Raw genomic sequence first — 5,655 nt, forward strand, 5'->3', positions numbered from 1 at the left:
CTTTAAATAAGCAGGGGGTGCACTGCAGCAGTGCTGCCTCTCCAGGGTTCACCTTCCACCTTGTCATCACAGGTAGGGGGGCCTGCTCTTCACCGGCTTAGGTCCCCATGTAGGGACATCAGAAACCCAGGCTTTATTCTTATAAGCTTCATTACTTCTAAAACCTACTTATCAAAACAAGGCTATAATTATTATTGTCTCACATGCTTGGTGAGACAAAGCTTAGTAATACTAGGAACTAAAACATTCTTATAATTAGAACTTGCTGATCAGAATGAGTTTATTATGTTTACCTTCTTATTCTAGTATATGCCATGCATCAAAAACTTGACATTAGGGCTTCCCTGGTGGCGCAGTGGTTGAGAGTCCGCCTGCCAATGCAGGGGACACGGGTTCGTGCCCCGGTCCGGGAAGATCCCACATGCTGCGGAGTGGCTGGGCCCGTGAGCCATGGCCGCTGAGCCTGCGCGTCCAGAGCCTGTTCTCCGCAATGGGAGAGGCCACAACAGTGAGAGGCCTGCGTACCGCAAAAAAAAAAAAAACCCAGAAAACAAAAAAGAAACTTGACTTCGTTCTCTTTTCTTTATCTCTGAAATGGAAATATATACAAGAAATTTTCAAAAGGAATTAGTATAGATTTATATCATACTTAAAGAAGTTATTATACAATAAGCATTTTTCATGCTTTTATCTATAAAGAAATAGGGGATTATATATATATATATATATATTTGTTTATTTATATATATATCCCTTCATAATTTACTCTATTTACTATTGTTTTCCACTATATGTACTTTATTTGGCTTTTAACTTTTCACTATTATAAATAAACCTTTATATGCAAGTAGCTTTTTCCATAGTTAATTTTCTTAGCTTTGAGTCCAAGGAAACAAATAATGAACCTAAGTATGTAGTAGTTAGGAGCACAGGTTTTGGAGCCAAACAGACCAAATGCCAAATTCCAACTCTGACATTTACCTGTGACACAATTTATTTTTATTGTTGCCTTGGCATTTTCTTCTGAAATATTGGGGTAATGCTACTTAACTCACAAATTTGGTTGTGATAAGCAAAATAATGCTTCTCTATAGCAGTTGAAACAGTGCCTGGAATAAGTAAGTGCTTTGTTATTGTCTACATTTTAATTATTGTCTACTAGATTACAAAAATGTTTCTCAAATGTTTTTAGTAATATGGAGTGACACTAACGAAGTGTGAGAGCACCAACCTGCTTTGCATATTTTTCTCTCTGTAAATGTTATAGGAAGTTTCTAATTTACTTTTTACTTTCAATTTACAAATCTAAGAAATGAAGATACCAGAGCCTAATTAATCCTTACATTTGGAGGTATGAAGCATCTCTAATTAGAGTAACTATTACACATTATGTGTAACTATTTAACTGACACAAAAGCTTTCTGTCGGAAGACCTGATCTCTTCCGTTATAGAGATAAAAAGATATTCTCACTTTCGTTTTTCTTTAATTGTAAACATATCAGAGAGGAATGAAGCAGCATAGAAATAGCAACCTTTTTTTTAACACTGCTGTGTATATGCCAGAATTTTTGCTAGACATTTGAATCATATTTTTCCTAATGTCATGATGATCCCTATTGTATTATTTACATTTCTCAGATCACTGTATGTAATTGTGATTTATTTGCCACGTTCCCTTCTAGGACAAAGGCATGATAGAATGAGAACAACTGTGGAAAAAGGGATAGGACTGAAGGGGCAGAGAAGCTACCAGTGATAACCTGTGATGATCAGTTCTGTCCTGTAATCATCTTATCCCAAAGCCCCATAACTTCTTGTTCTGATTGTGCCCATTAGGCAAAGCAGCCATTTTCCCCCATGGAAACAGTGGGCAGGAAACTTGCCTCTGAGACCACACAGTCTGTCATTGGAAAAGCTACAGGCAGTCCTTTCCACTCACTCTGCCCAAACTCCTTCCCAGAGTTGAGGCAGAACAGTGACATAAGGTCCCTTAAATTATCCAGTAGGAAGAAGCCTAGATACCTTTGTTCTAATGCACACTGTTGCAGGCACTGACTATGAAGCTCACTTCCTTTGGCTAAAAGTATGTGACTCTGGAGCACAAGCTAATTAGTGTTATGCCAATATTGCTTTTCTTTGCCACTGAGGAGATTGATTAGGTATGTATCCTGTTTTTATTTAAGCTGTACAGCTTTTCCATTCATAACTCTAGGGGAAAACCATTGCTGTAGCAAATGCAAAGACCCAAGGCAATGCAGACTCTGGGTGCTGATTTGGGGTTTCTACTGCTGTTACCAGCCAGAGCCAGAACCGAGCTCAAGGTCAGCTGCTCATCGCTCAAAAGTCAATGTTTGAGAGACAAGGGTTGGTGGAAAAAGAAAGATGCTTTCTTCAGGAAGCCGCCAACCTGGGATGATGGCAGACTGTTGTCGCCCAAAGCATCTCCCTCTTGTTGGTTAGAGGGAAAGGGTTGTATAGGGAAAAGCCAGGAAGTTTCAGGGGTGTGCAGGCAGGGGCCATGTGCAGAACAGCACAGTCAGCTCCGACAGTCATTTTGAAACTGGTCATGTGGTGGTCTGGTCAGCGTCATCTTGATTGTTTAAAGCACAGTTAGTCTTCAACTCCAGGGTCTCCTTGTTCCCATTTCCTTGAGGCCAGTTCCTGGAATTGTGCAAGTCATAGATTCAGTACTGCTCAAGATGCAGCAGCTTACATTATGGCTATAGTCTGGTCATCTGGCCAGCTTTTTCCCTCTGGTGGTGGTTATAGTATCTGCAGAACAACTCAGGAATGTGTATTGGACACTGTTATCTATGTCCTTCAGGGAGGAACTACAGATTCTGTGACTCCTAACCATTAATTGCTTGAGCCTTTTGTGACTCGGGATGCCTGGGAGGCTGCAGCTTTTCTACAAACGAGAGGCAGGGAACACAGAAGGGCTTTCGTAACTGGGAGGACCTCACAGGGTTCTGCTCGCTTTCACTAATGTGAATGTGTGACCTAGGTTGGTTCTTTCCCTGATTGGCTCCCAGATTCCTCCTCTGTGAAAATGAAGGGGTTGGTTCCTTGCTTTCCTTGGTCCATTCCAGTATAAGCATCCTATGGACTAAAGTGTTTAGTAATGGGCAGGAGATGACCATAGATTTTATGGGGCTCCACCTAGTGGCTTTGCCCCATATTGCAGCTCTAAGTTCTACCCGGTTTTCTTAGGCCTTCAGTGAAGTGCCTCAGATAGTTCTGCTTTGCCCATCACACAGTATGTTCGTAATTAGTAGAACAGGGGAGAATGGAGCAGAGTGGTAAGAAGGGGAGAAGGAAAAATACTTATTTTGACTCTCACATTTAGTAAAACCTCAAATTTAGATCAAATTTAGACTTTGTTATTATCTGTAATTGAGATAATATAGACAGCTATTGAGTCTGTGAATGCATATGTTTAAGCATTCATTAATTAAATGTAAACATTAAAATGTGATTCAATTTTTGAAGCCATGTATCAGTATCATCATTTAAAATAATTAGAACTGCAGCCTCAAATAATGGAAGAAGTTTAAACTATTCTTACTTCCAAGAAATTTCATATGTAGAGAACACAGTCACTGCATGCCAAGCAAAGTTCTGCTGTGGTAGATTCCTTGAGAGAAAAGTTCTTAGGGGAGGTAAGAAATGCATGTAAAAATAATTAGTCCTATAAAATAATGAAGATGTTTTCACTGAGCACCTCCTCTGTCATTATGTTGAACACGGGGCCTAGAAAAATGCAGGAGACATGGTTCCTAATACCCTCAAGAGATTGATAGTTCATTAGGAGAGGCAGATGTTTATAAACATATTCACAATATTATATATAAGTATATAAGCTATAATAGAGAGTTTTTTTGTTTTTTTTTTTTAGTAACTACGGTGGTAATACAACAGAGACATCTATTTTGTTGGGAGAGTTAAGGAATGCTTCATGGAATCAGAGGCACAGAATATTGTAGAAGAATAGAATAGAAAAAATCCTTCACAGAATAGAAGCTGCTGCTTAAAGGATAATTCAGTATTTTCAAATAGGATGGGAGGAGCTCTTCAGAGAAATTGAAGAGCATATAATGGTGCATGTTAAGTGGAAAATGATTCACAGCACTGATGTCAAATGTGTAAGTGTTTAGAGACTGAGGAAAGCAAATTTATCTTTTTCCTGTTCTATTTGCTTGGACAGAAGCCCTGCCCCTACATGCATTTTTTTTTTTTTTTTCTTCTGAAAGGACTGAAATCAGCATAGTCATGACTACAATGTATGTTTGAAATGAGTGTTGACATGGTTGTAAAGAACATAGGCTTCTGAGGCTACAGACCTTGCTTTGAGTCCTAGCTCTGTGCCTTCTAGCTAATTAAACACGGGCAGCTGCTTAGCTCTTTGAGATTTCTTTACTCCTTAGAAAACGTGAGAAATAATAATAATCACCACATAGAATTGTTATGAAGATTAAATGTGAGTAAAAATAATATCAGGAACGAAAGTGAGACATTATTATCAGAGATGAGAGAAATTAAAATGACAGAATAATGAAAGACATTTGCTAACAAATAGTGAAATTTTGATAAAATGAGTAAGTTATTTTATTTATTTTTTAAAGTTTTATTTATTTATTTATTATTTATTTGGTTGCCCCAGGTCTTAGTTTGTGGCAGGCTGGCTCCTTAGTCACAGCTTGCCAGCTCCTTAGTTGTGGCACATGAACTCTTAGTTGCAGCATGCACATGGGATCTAGTTCCCTGACCAGGGCTGAAACCCGGGCCCCCTGCACTGGAAGCTTGGAGTCTTAACTGCTGTGCCACCAGGGAAGTCCCAAGAGTAAGTTACTTTAAAATGCAATTTATTGTAACATACACAGATGTATTATAAAAATTGAATAGTCCTATATCTAGTAAAGAAATGTGTCTCAAAATAAAAACCATCCCACAAAGGAAACTCCAGGCACAGATAAGTTTAGTGGTGAATTATTCCAAACATTTAAGCAAAAAAATAACACCAACCTCTGCTAAATTTTATTAGAGAATAGAAAAAAAGGGAACACTTCCAATTTTACTAGGCCAGTATAATCTTGATAACAAAACCTGATACAGACATTATAAGAAAGAAATATTACAGGTTAATATCGCTCATAAACATAGATGCAAAAATCCTAAATTGTATTAGCTGATAACTGAATCAAGTGAGATTAAGGTGGGTTTATTTCAGATTGTTTCAATATTCAAAAATCAATATAATTCACTATATTTAGAAAATAAAGGAGAAAATTATATGATAATCTCAATAGTTGCAGAAAAAAGCATGGATACCTCTCAACAACCATTCATGTTATAAACTTGTAGCATACTAGAAATAGAAAGAAACTTCTTTAATATGTTAAAGAACATCTACCAAACCTTCACTGTATACTTCACAATTAATGGTAAAATCTTTGAAGTTTGCACCATGAGATCAGGAACAAGATTAAGATGCCCACTATCACCTTTTTTAACAATATACTGGAGATCCAGTTAGAACAAATGGTGTGACTATTGGAAAGGAAGAAATAACTGTCATTATTTGTGGATAGCACGATTATAGATGTGGAAAATCCGAAAGGATCTCCAGATAATCTATAAGAATTAGCAAGTGAATT

Source organism: Delphinus delphis, chromosome 8 (assembly GCF_949987515.2).
Source record: "Delphinus delphis chromosome 8, mDelDel1.2, whole genome shotgun sequence".
In the NCBI taxonomy this organism is placed as follows: domain Eukaryota; kingdom Metazoa; phylum Chordata; class Mammalia; order Artiodactyla; family Delphinidae; genus Delphinus; species Delphinus delphis.